The 12,999-nt window shown below is 44.5% G+C and overlaps 1 protein-coding gene across 1 annotated transcript in view; it reads left to right on the top strand.

Moving 5' to 3' along the window:
• The first annotated feature begins 8,206 nt into the window (after window positions 1-8,206).
• The window catches only part of RBM6 (RNA binding motif protein 6), a 123,079-nt gene continuing 118,286 nt past the window's right edge, over window positions 8,207-12,999 (top strand). The window contains exon 1 of the mRNA XM_055342911.1: window positions 8,207-8,378. The gene's annotated coding sequence lies outside the window, so the exon portion shown is untranslated. The remainder of the gene's footprint in view (window positions 8,379-12,999) is intronic.

The following is a 12,999-nucleotide window of genomic DNA, read 5'->3' as shown; positions in this document are numbered from 1 at the left end:
CTTGCGGGTAGCCTGCTTCTCCCTCTGCCTATGTCTCTACCTTTCTCTGTGTGTGTCTCTCATGAGTAAATAAATAAAATCTTTAAAAAAAATAAAGAAGTAAAATTAGAGGGACGTCTGGGTGGCTCATCGGTTGAGCGTCTGACTTCAGCTCAGTGCATGATCCTGGAGTCCCCGGATTGAGTCCTACATTGGGCTCCCTGGATGGAGCCTGCTGCTCCCTCTGCCTATGTCTCTGCCTCTCTCAATCTTTAAAAAAAAAAAAAAAAAAAGTAAAATTAGAGGAAAATTAAAACTGCTCATGTTTTCTCTGAAGAAATGAAATCTTGGGCAGCCCCAGTGGCTCAGCGGTTTAGTACCACCTTCGGCCCAGGGTGTGATCCTGGAGACTGGGAATTGAGTCCCACCTCAGGCTCCCTGCATGGAGCCTACTTCTCCCTCTGCCTGTGTCTCTGCCTCTCTCTCTGTGTCTCTCAGGAATAAATAAATAAAATCTTGAAAGAAAAAGAGAAAGAAAGAAAGAAAGAAAGAAAGAAAGAAAGAAAGAAAGAGAGGGAAATGAAATCTCTGAAGACTCTATAGTCTTCTGGTTAATTCCCCCAAACAGTTCTAGGATGAAGGAAAAAGGATGAAATCACTTCTTTGATTCTCCCTGCTGCTTCAAGCACCCATGTAGTGTCCTGTCTCCATCTCAGCCCTACACTAGAATTGGGAAAGTTCTGCCCCTGAGCTTCTCTCATGATCTCAGTTTGCCATTTGGAACCTATCTCCATACCACTGAAATGACTGAAATGGTGACAAAGCTGTGGCCTTTTACTGGAGATGACTTTGCATAGGGCTGAAAGCCTTGCACAAATTTTTTTTTATAAGATCTATTTTTTTTAAAGATTTTACTTATTCATGAGAGACACAGAGAGAGGCAGAGACACAGGCAGAGGGAGAAGCAGGCAGAGGGAGAAGCAGGCTCCATGCAGGGAGCCCCACATGGGATTCCATCCCTGGTCTCCAGGACCACACCCTGGGCTGAAGGTGGTGCTAAACCTCTGAGCCACCGGGGCTGCCCAAGATCTATTTATTTGAGGAGGGTAGGGGCAGAGGGAGTGGGAGTCTTAGGTGGAACCTGATATGGGGCTCAATCTCACAAACCTAAGATCAGGACCTGAGTTGAAACCAAGAGTCAGGGGATCCCTGGGTGGCGCAGTGGTTTAGCGCCTGCCTTTGGCCCAGGGTGCGATCCTGGAGACCCTGGATCGAATCCCATGTTGGGCTCCCGGTGCATGGAGCCTGCTTCTCCCTCTGCCTATGTCTCTCTCTCTCTCTCTCTCTCTGTGTGTGTGTGTGACTATTATAAATAAATAAAAAAAAAAAAAGAAAAAGAAACCAAGAGTCAGATGCCCAACCGACCATGCCACCCAGGTGCTCCCCTTGCACAAAATTTTTTTTTTCCCCTTGCACAAAATCTAAGGGAAGCTTTTCCCTCCCTTTTAGGTAAGAACCTGTGAGAAAAAGTTCAATTCCCTCACTATCTATTCCCCTGGAAAGGAGAGTGGGGGAGGAAAGAGGAATCTATCCAGGTCTTCACAGGTCACTGAGTATTTTATCTCCTTACTAGCTCAGGAGTCCAGGCTCCCTTGCTTATGGTAAATATCATTTATAATGTTTAGCATACATCCCATCGCATTGTAAGAGTTTAAACCAAGGGGTGCCTGGCTGGCTCAGTAAGTAGTGCATGGGACTCTTGATTTTGGAATTGTGAGTTTGAGACCCATGGTGGGTGAGGAGATTACTTAAAAATAAAATCTTTTAAAAAATAAAGTTTGGGGCAGCCCCGGTGGCTCAGTGGTTTAGTGCCACCTTCGGTCCAGGGTGGGATCCTGGAGACCCAGGATCAAGTCCCGCATCAGGCTCCCTGCATGGAGCCTGCTTCCCCCTCTGCCTATGTCTCTGCCTCTCTCTCTCTCTCTCTGTGTGTCTCTCATGAATAAATAAATAAAGTCTTAAAAAAAAAAAGAAATATCCTGGCTATATTCAATTAACCAGAAGTTGCACCCCATAGAATTAATCTCCATAGAAAACAAATTTAAAGTTTCTTAACATACCTAACCAGTCTCCTCAACAGTCTTTATGTTGACCTCAGGGTTTCTTCTAGAGTCTCACTCTTGCTTTCAAGCATATCTCCACCAGAGCACCACTGTCATTTGGAAGTACAGTTGACCCTTGGACAACAGGTGTTTTGTTATATGCAGATTCACTTATATGCACACTGTTTTCAATAAGTATATTGGAAAATGTTGAGGGAATTTGAGACAATTTATAATACATTTTTTAAAAGATTTTTTTTTATTTATTCATGAGAGACACACACAGAGAGAGAAGCAGAGACACAGGCAGAGGGAGAAGCAGGCTCCATGCAGGGAGCCTGATGTGGGACTTGATCCTGGGTCTCCAGGATCATGCCCTGGGCTTAAGGTGGCACCAAACCACTGGGCCACCAGGACTGCCCTGTAATACATTTTTAAAAAGATTTTTTTTATTGGAGACAGAGAGACAGAGAGAGAGAAAGCACGAGTAGGGGGGAGAGGCAGAGGGAGAAGAAGAAGCAGACTCCTGCTGAGGGTGGAGCCAGATGCTGGGTTCCATGCTGGACTCAATCCCAGGACCCCGAGATCATGACCTGAGCTGAAGACAGATGCTTACCTGACTGAGCCACCCAGTCAGGCACTCTGGATTTGGGATAATTTGAAAAAACTTTCAGATGAACTACGTAGCCTAGAAATATAAAAAAAATAAGAAAAAGTTAGGTATGTCATGAATGAATAAAATATATGTACATACCAGTCCATCTTATCATTTCCTACCATAAAATATATACAAATCTATTACAAAAAGTCAAAATTTATTAACCACTCCCCACAAATACTTGTAGACTGTACATGGTGCCATTTATAGTTGAAATGTAAACAAATGTAAAGATGCAGTGTTAAATCATAACTGCATAAAATTAACTACAGAACATATTATACTACTGTAACAATTAGTATTATTATTTAAAGGATATTTTATTTTATTATTTTTTTTAGAAATTTCTATTTATTTATTCATGAGAGATAGAGAGAGAAGCAGAGACACAGAGGAGAAGCATTACTATTTAAAGGATATTTTATTTTATTATTATTTTTTTAGAGATTTCTACTTAGAAATTCATGAGAAACACACAGAGAGAGAAGCAGAGACACAGAGGAGAAGCAGGCTCCACGCAGGGAACCTGATGTGGGACTCGATCCTGTGACTCCAGGATCACATCCCGGGCTGAAGGCGGATGCTCAACCACTGAGCCACCCAGGCATTCCCTACTGTAACAATTAAATAGCCACCTACTGTTGCTTTTGTGGTGAGCTCAAGTTTGCTAGTATCCACTAATTATCTCCTTGTAAGCAGCTAATCTCTCTGGTAAATTGCTTATCAGAGTAAAAAGTGACCTTTCACGGTTCTATTATTAAGTAGTTAAGTTTTAAGGGAGTCAAAGTTTGTTTTTTTTTTTTTTAATTTTTTATTTATTTATGATAGTCACACACAGAGAGAGAGAGAGGCAGAGACATAGGCAGAGGGAGAAACAGGCTCCATGCACCGGGAGCCCGACATGGGATTCGATCCCGGGTCTCCAGGATCGCGCCCTGGGCCAAAGGCAGGCACCAAACCGCTGCGCCACCCAGGGATCCCAGGAGTCAAAGTTTTAGGTGGATTTTCAACTCCACAGCGTGGGGCAGCTTGTGCCCCTAACCCCTAGGTTGTTCAGGGTTCAATGGTACTGTATCTACTTAGCCAAGCAAGTGGCTACATGCCCCATGTGCTTCTGGCTAAAACTTGTGCCGAGGGTACTCTCACAGGGCAAACCACTGTGGCTATTTAATAAAACATTTTTTTTAAAGATTTTATTTATTTATTCATGAGAGACAGAGAGAGAGAGAGAGAGAGGCAGAGACACAGGCAGAGGGAGAAGCAGGCTTCATGCAGGGAAGCACTAAATTGCTGAGCCACCGTGGCATCCCTATTGATCTACATTTGAATATTGGGACTGAGGATCCCTGGGTGGCTCAGCGGTTTAGCGCCTGCCTTAGGCCCATGGTGCTGATCCTGGAGTCTGGGAATGGAGTCCTGTGTTGGGCTCCCAGCGTGGAGCCTGCTTCTCCCTCTGCCTGCGTCTCTGCCTCTCTCTCTCTCCCTATGTCAATCATGAATAAATAAATAAAAGTATTTTTAAAAAATGAATATTGGGACAACCCTTTCCTGTATGTCACTTTAAAAAAAATTATTTTATTTGACAGAGAGAGAGAGTGAGAGAACACAAGCAGGGGGAGCAGCAGGCAGAGGGAGAAGCAGACTCTCCACTGAGCAGGGAGCATGATGGGGGGCTCAATCCTAGGGGCCTGAGATCATGACCTGAGCTGAAGGCAGATGCTTAACCAACTGAGCCATCCAGGCACTCCTCTATATGTCACTTTTTGCTGATAGAAATTACCAAGAAACAGGGGTGCCTCGGTGGCTTGGTCAGTTGGGCGACAAATGACTCTTGATATCAGTTCTGGTCTTGATCTCAGGCTTGCAAGTTCCAGCTCCACATTGGGCTCCAGGCTGGGTGTGGATCCTGCTTAGTAAATAAATAAGAAATTACCAAGAAATAAATCCTAGTCTTTTGGAATAATAATAAATGCCAGTCCCAATGGCTCTGCTGCCCTGCACTATGCTGCTTCAAATTTGGGGCATTGTCACAAATAATACATTACCTGCACCTTCTGTTACCCTCCAGGTCAGGGGCCCCTCTAAATCTCTGCTTTCTGTTTGTGTGGGCCCATGATTTTCATGGACCCAGCTGTCATCTCCACAACATAGTAGTGTGGACTAGTGGGGACTAGAACAATGATAAAATAAGACCTCTTGTTCTTCTCCAGATTTATTTTCTTTTTATAGCTTTAGTGGACATTTCAGAACCCAAGGGACTGTGAGGAAGTCATGGTGAACATGAAAATGCCTGATTGTGCCCTGAGGCTGGGATCTGTTCCCAGCCCTCTTGCTATGTTATGCGTGTGACTAGGGGGAAATCCTCTCATGTTCCTTTCGGCACCTTTAACTGTTTCCCTTGCCTACAAATACAAGACATCTAGCACAAAGTATTTTGAGCTAAAAATAGGAACACTCAATCTTTCCCTGGAAAATCTGAAGTTTTCCTTTCTGCCTTTATTACTTCACAACTCCTGGGAAGGCAGCTGGGTTTTCAGCTTTGCTGGAAAATTTTATCCATGGTTTTTTTTTTTTTTTTTAATTTTTATTTATTTATGATAGTCACAGAGAGAGAGGCAGAGACACAGGCAGAGGGAGAAGCAGGCTCCATGCACCGGAAGCCCGATGTGGGATTCGATCCCGGGTCTCCAGGATCGCGCCCTGGGCCAAAGGCAGGCGCCAAACCGCTGCGCCACCCAGGGATCCCTTATCCATGGTTTTGTATCCTCTGTATCTCTCCTGGTTCCTGTCTCTCTTTCTTTTTTTCCTGTCTCTTATTTTAACATTTGATCAAATCCTACTTTTGATACTGGAGAGCCATGGCCCCGAATGAGACAAAGGCAACAAGGAACAACAGACAGGACATGGTCTTTCTCTTTTCTGGGTCCTCCTCTGTGAGGATTTAGGGGCTGAAAGCAGACACATCTCACTGACTAGATCTTGTACACCCCGTTCCAGGTGAAGGTGATGCTTGGATCAGCTCTTCTAAATAGCTCAGATTTCCTGCTCTCATGTAGTAAAAATGAACTTTAAGTACTATGAGCCCTTGTATGTTAAAAAAATAAAATTCTGGAGTGCCTGACTGGCTCAGAGGTTGAGTGTCTGCCTTTGGCTCAGGTAGGGTCCTGGGATGGAGTCCCACAAAGGGCTCCCTGCAGGATGCCTTCTTCTCTCTCTGCCTATGTCTCTGTCTCTCATAAATAAATAAATAAAATCTTTTTTAAAAATGAAAAAAAGAAAATTCTGGATGCTTCCTCTGAAAACCCTCAATAATCACCTTAAGGAAAAGGGGAAAGCAGTCAAGAGGCATAAATCTTGGAGGACAGGACTGACCTGGGTTGGAATCTCCATGCCTACTTCCCACACCCAACCAGCTGTGGCAATTACTTAATTTTTCTGGTGTTTGGGTTCCTTAACTATAAAAGGGATTTCCTCATATGATTATTAATGAAAATTTAAATGGAAGATAATGAAAAAACAAAAGAAAGATAATGAAGTGGCAGCACAATGCCAGCCATATAGTTTGATAGAGAGTAGTGATTATTACTCAAGGAGTTTGGTGTAGGGTAAGAATAATTGGTGTCTTAATAAGGTTTACCTCTTTAGAGGACAAAGTACTATCTGATAAGGGAGAGAGATCCACCACCAACAATGAATTGTCCAGTTTGGGAAACAAAGTCAAAGTAGCCACAGTTCTGTGTAGCTGTTCCTCCTCTTCCCTGTAATTTCTTAGTGCTAGTGTGCTCAGGGCTGGAATTCTGCTCTCCTGCATACACTCCCTCCCTCATTTCCTTGGTCATCTCATAAAAGCCTGTGGCTTCAGATACTGGCATCAGCAATACGCTGATACCTCCCAGATTTGCATCTCTAACACTGACCTATTATCCTGAATTTCAGGCTGATGTATCCAATGACCAATTTCATGTCTCATTTTAATACTAGGCATCAAAAAATTCAATCTACCCCAAACAGCTCCTGCTCTTCCTACCAAAACTGCTTACCCATATTCTTCCCTTTCTGTCCTTATCCCAGTTCATGTCTTCTGTTGCCAGACAGGTACAGGTATCATCCTTCTGTGGTTGTATTATTACAGCAGACTCCTAAATGGCTGCACTGCTTCTGCCCTTCCTACCTTTAGCCTATTTCCACACAGCAGCCAGAGGGAGCCTATTAACATGGATATCAAGTTATGATATTATTCTATTTGGAGCCCTCCAATGACTTCCCATGTCCCTCCTTACAGAAACCAAACTCATTTCAGTAGAGATTGTATATCTTGTTTAGTTCCTTGTCCATCTCCAGTAACTACCCCACCCCCATCTCCAGTAGAGCAGCAAATTTTATCAGCTTTTTTTGTTCCTATATCCCCAGCACCTGATACAGTGCCTGGCACACACAGGCCCCTCACAGTTTCTGAATGAAGGAAAGGCTTCTGGACAAGATGCCTGAAAAGTAGGAATTTTAAAGACTACTTAACCCAGCAACCTCTTCTCTATAGATAAGCATTGCTTTATTTTAGAATGCTTTACAGGCTTTTCTTGCGGCAGATTCCTTTGATCCCATAATGTTGAATTTAGGCTACAAAATCAGGTTACCTTTTGTAAGGGTCCACCCATAACAGACACCAGGTGGCCGGAACCAGCAAGCATATCAACAGTGTAGATAACCCACCTGGAAGCTTGCAGCTTGCCATTTGAAGATTAGCTGTAAGGAGATTCTGGAAATGAGCTGCAAACTGAAAGCGTTTCTGCTAGATTGGGAGATTTGCAGATAACCTTCCAGTTCTGAGACCTCCCACAAGTCGCTCTTGGCCATATTTATTTCCTGAGATCCAGCAATGTCCTGTGGAAGCTGGGTGGATTTTCCCTCATTGGCAGGACTACTGAACCTTTAACATAGGTGGTATTTGCTTGATGTTCTTGAGCAGGGGATTGCCTAACTTGGAAACCCATCAGAAGGAAAGGGGGAGGAGCCTCTGATTACTGCTTCTCTAATTCAAATGCTTCTCTTGCACCTATCCTCGGGTCTTGGGCCAAAGGGTTAAGCGGGACAGAGGGGGTCAGGATCAGGCGCTTGTGTGGGCCTTCCTTCCTTGGAAGATTTAGGCGGGAGAAGTCTCCCTTCTATTGCCTTTACAAAGACAGGAAAGAAGGTGGCTTCAAACTAGACAGACCAAAGCCTGATCCGTGCTCCCGGTGGGGAGCAAACCTAGGGCAGGCCAATCCAAAGGCCGACCTCACTTCTCGCTCAATTCTAAAGAGAGCACCGGAAGACAAGCCAGGGTCTAAACCACAACCCCCAGCAGGCCCCGCGAACGTGGGGAGGCACGTCCTCTCATTGGACGCCGGCGTGCAGCGTGCCTTCACGCCTGGCTCTCGTACACAGCCCCGCCCCCTCACGCGCGGGGCACGGCGGGAGTGGAGTCGGAGGGACCTGCCGCTGTACTCTATCTCCCGGCGGGCAGAGCGCTGAAGGCGGCGGCGCGGCGCCTTTGTGGAGGCAGCGGCCCGGCGCGGAGGAAGTTCCGGTCTCCGCGACGCTGGGTCTGTGGCGGCGGCTGAGGATTAGGAGGAGCGGGCCGTGGAGGCCGCGCTGCCTCGGTAAGGGCCTAGGGCAGTGGAGAGGGCGTGCCGGGGCCTGCGGGCAGGGAGGCGGCCTGCCAGGCCGCTACTGAAGTCGCGGGTCCGCGAGGCCTGGCAGCTGCGGCTTCGGTGTCGCGGGGCGGCCGCGGCCTCGCTCGGGAAGAAGAGAGCCAAGTGGCGGTGTGGTGAGGGAGGCGCCGCCCTCGGGAGGAACGCCCCGGAACGGTCGCGGGCCCGGGGCGGGGCCCGGCGCGGCGGTAGAATTACCGGTGCAGCCTCGGGGCTGTCGGCTGCGGGTAGGGGCCTGGCGCGTGGTTACGGTTTGGTGCTTCTGGTCTGTGGAGCCTCAGGGCGGGCGCTTCTTCCTTTTTTCCTGCTTTTGCAGGAATCTGATCCAGTTCTGAGGCATTGCTTGAGAAAGAGGCCTTCGTGTGCCTGGCACGTAGTTTCGTCCTTAGACCTGGCTAGGCACGAGTGGGCTCGGCCGTGCCACCGGGTGTGCGAGCTCGGAGCCCGGCACGCGGGGCTGTAGAACCTGGAGGCAGGGGAGTGGTCTGGTGGGTTCTGCGCCCGTTGGGAGAATGTGGGAGGAGGGATTTTTTTTTTTTTTTTTTGTATTTTCAGATTCCTTTTGGCATTGTAAATCTGTGTTTTCCTCCTAACTTTAGTATTGATTCAACTCTAGGAGTGCATTTTTTTTTTTTAAAGGACCATGTTTTGTAAGGTACATACACTTTTAAGGATAATGGTATTTTTTGCATATTCCAGCTTTGCAGGTGAAGGTCAGAGTTGCTGGATCTAAGTGAAGGAGTTCAGTAGACATTTATTTGTTCGATTTATTTGTTTGTTTGTTTATTTATTTATTTATTTATTTATTTATTTATATTTTATTCATGAAAGAGAGAGAGAGAGGCAGAGACACAGGCAGAGGGAGAAGCAGGCTCCATGCAGGGAGCCCGACATGGGACTCGATCCCGGGTCTCCAGGATCGCGCCCTGGGCTGAAGGCGGCCCTAAACCGCTGAGCCACCCGGGCTGCCCAGTTCAGTAGACTCTGATGAGCCTGGTCGCTTGGTTCATTTTCTGAACTCTGGATTGTGCCCTAGGTTTGTTTTCGACTTTCTGTTGAGTAATGCCACCAGTGTGAATAGTTTATAATGTCAACATCAGCAAACTTGTGAGGACTATAGGCAGAGGTATCAAGAACTGATGGGTGACAGTGAAACTAGCAACGTGTAAAGCACATTGCTTAACTAATGGTCTGTTACTATTTATGTGAAACACAGACAAGTTGGACCTGAACCTTGTCTCATTAATTAGCACCTAACTGGGTACTTAACCTATAGAATAGGTACTAGGTCTCTTTTCTGGACATCTTCAGTCTTCTTCTTCTTTCTTCTTCTTCCTGATTTTTATTATTTATTCGTGAGAAACACAGAGAGGCAGAGACATAGAGGGAGAAGCAGGCTCCATGCAGGAAGCGTGATGTGGGACTCAATCCCAAGACTCCGAGATCACTCCCTGAGCCAAAGGCAGATGCTCAACCACTGAGCCACTCAGGTGTTCCTGCAGCACCCTTCTTTATAGAATTCTGTTACCAGACTTGGGTTTTTGCTGCCTTTAGGATCCTAGGTTGTTGTAGCCTTTCAGAGGAGACTTGTCAAAGCCTGGGTTGGGGAGGTGAGTGCATGTTACTAAATGAGCTCTCTTACTGCAAATACTTGAGCAAGGTTATACTCTTCTGCCAAAGTTTAAATGTATGAACTACTGTTAAAAATCAGATTCAGGGTTGTAATAAAATTAAAACTGTTAAAAAGTTATGAAATTTTAAAGATCATAACTCATTCCTGGATGGTCTTTTTTTAGCCATATACCAAGTGCTTAGAATTAATTTTTCTGCCATACTCCCACAGTACCTTCTTCATCTCATTTACTTAGTTAATGGGGCATCTGTTGAATGCCTTTTATAACCCTCCTGTCAGTGCTGTGGGACTCAGAATAGCAGAGTAGGTAACTGGTGGAGCTCTAGAATCTGATAGGTTTCGAATGTTTGACTTCTCCACTAATTCAGTTACATTGGATAAATTACCCTTAGTTTCCTTATATGTGAAATGAGGTTCTTGTGAGGTTTTATGTAATGCTTTTAGAACAGTGCTTGGAGGGGATCCCTGGGTGGCTCAGCGGTTTAGCGCCTGCCTTTGGCCCAGGGCGTGATCCTGGAGTCCCGGGATCGAGTCCCACATCAGGCTCCCGGCATGAAGCCTGCTTCTCCCTCTGCCTGTGTCTCTGCCTCTCTCTCTCTGTCTCTCATGAATAAATAAATAATTTTTTTTTTAAAAGAACAGTGCTTGGTGTGTAGAAAGTGTCCACTAAATGTTAACCACCTCTGTTGTCTTTTTTTTTTTTAATTTTTTTTTATTTATTTATGATAGTTACACACACACACACACACACAGAGAGAGAGAGAGAGAGAGAGAGAGGGGCAGAGAGAGAAGCAGGCTCCATGCACCGGGAGCCCGACGTGGGATTCGATCCTGGGTCTCCAGGATCGCGCCCTGGGCCAAAGGCAGGCGCCAAACCGCTGTGCCACCCAGGGATCCCTCTGTTGTCTTTTCGCTTTATTGAGATGTAGTTTGTAATTCATGTGCCATATAATTAACCATTTAGAGTGTGTAATTCAATACTTTTTATATATTACATTGCTAATTTCTTTCCAAAGGTGTGGTAAATATATTTTGTTACATAAATGTAACAAAATTTGCTATTTAAACCACTTCTTTTGATTTTTTTAAAAAGTTTATTTATTTAAGGAATCTCTGCACCCCTCATGGGCTCAAACTTATTACCTGGAAATCAAGAGCCACACAATCTTCTGATTGAGCCAGCCAGACACCCCTAAGCCATTTTTAAGTGTAAAATTCAGTGCATTAATTACATACATAGTGTAGTGCAATCATCCCCGCTATTTCCAAAACTTTTTTGTCATCCCAAACAAACTCTTATCCATTAGCAAATAACTCATTGTTCCCTTCCTTCAGCCCCTGGTGGCCCCTAATTTATAGTCTGTCAATGTGAATTTCTCTGTTTTAGGTATCCCATGCAAGTGAAATCATACAATATTTATCCTTTCATGTCTGACATATTTCACTTACCATAATGTTTTCATGGTCTATTCACATCATAGCATATATGCAAACTTCATTCCTTTTTTTAAAAGTTTATTTATCTCTACATCCAACATGGGGCCCAAACTTACAACCCCAAGAGTTGCTCACTCTTCTAAGCCAGCCCTGCACCCCAAATTTCATTCCTTATTTATTTTTTAATTAAAAAAATATTTTAAAATATTTATTTGAAAAAAAAAATATTTATTTGACAGAGAGGGAGAGAGAGCACAAGCAGGGGGAATGGCAAGGAGAGGGAGAAGCAGACTCCCTGTTAAGCAGGGAGCTGAAGTGGGGCTTGATCCCAGGGCCCTCAGATCATGACCTGAGCTGAAAGGCCGATGCTTATCCAACTGAGCCATCCAGGTGCCCCCCCCCATTTCTTAAAAATAAAAAAAAAAATTTAAGTGGAGATGTAATTGACATTCTCCTTTATGATTGAGTAAATATTTCGTTGGTGTGAATAGGCCACTTTTTTTTTTTAGGCCACATTTTGTTTATCTGTTCATTTGTTGGTAGATAACCATCGTTTCCATCTTTTGGCTATTGTAAATCATGCTGCTATGGGGATCCCTGGGTGGCTCAGCGGTTTAGCGCCTGCCTTTGGCCCAGGGCGTGATCCTGGAGTCCCGGGATCGAGTCCCACATCAGGCTCCCCGCATGAAGCCTGCTTCTCCCTCTCTCTGCCTGTGTCTCTGCCTCTCTCTCTCTCTGTGTCTCTCATGAATAAATAAATAAAATCTTAAAAAAAATCATGCTAATATGAACATAGACATATGCATTTTCTGGATATTAATCTTTTATTGGATATGTGATTTGCAAATATTTTCTCCCAATCTCTGTGGTGTCCTTTTACTCTATTGATAGTGTTCTTTGATGCAGAAGTTTTTCATTTTGATGAAGTCCAGTTTTGTCTGTTTTTCTTTTGTTGACTGTGCCTTTGGTGTCATAGCCAAGAGATCGTTGCCAAATCCAATGCATGAAGCTTTTCTCTTTTTATTGTAAGGGTTTTATAGCTCTTACATTTAGGTCTTTGATCCATTTTGAGATAATTTTATATGTGGTGGTAGGAAAAGGTCCCACTTCATTCTTTTGCATTTGGATATACAAGTTTTCCTGTGAGCATCTGTTGAAAAGACTGTCTTTTCTTCTTGATAGTCTTGGCAGCCTTGTTGAAAATATCCTGACCAAAAAAAAAAAAAAAAATATCCTGACCGTATATGTAAGAATTTATTTCTGGGTTCTCTATTTCACTGATCTGTATGTTTGTCCTTATACCAATACCACACTGTTTTGATAACTGTAGCTTTGTAGTAAGTTTTGAAATCAGGAAGTGTAAGTCCTCTAATTCTTTTTTTTTTTTTTAAGGTTTTATTTATTTATTCATGAGAGATGGGGGGCGGAGGGGCAGAAGCAGAGGCAGAGGGAGAAGCAGGCTCCATGCAGGGAGCCTGACGTGGGACTTGATCCCGGGTC

Source organism: Nyctereutes procyonoides, unplaced genomic scaffold (assembly GCF_905146905.1).
Source record: "Nyctereutes procyonoides isolate TBG_1078 unplaced genomic scaffold, NYPRO_anot_genome, whole genome shotgun sequence".
NCBI lineage: Eukaryota > Metazoa > Chordata > Mammalia > Carnivora > Canidae > Nyctereutes > Nyctereutes procyonoides.
The sequence above is the reverse complement of the archived record's forward strand: the minus strand, read 5'-3'. Positions and strand labels throughout refer to the sequence as shown.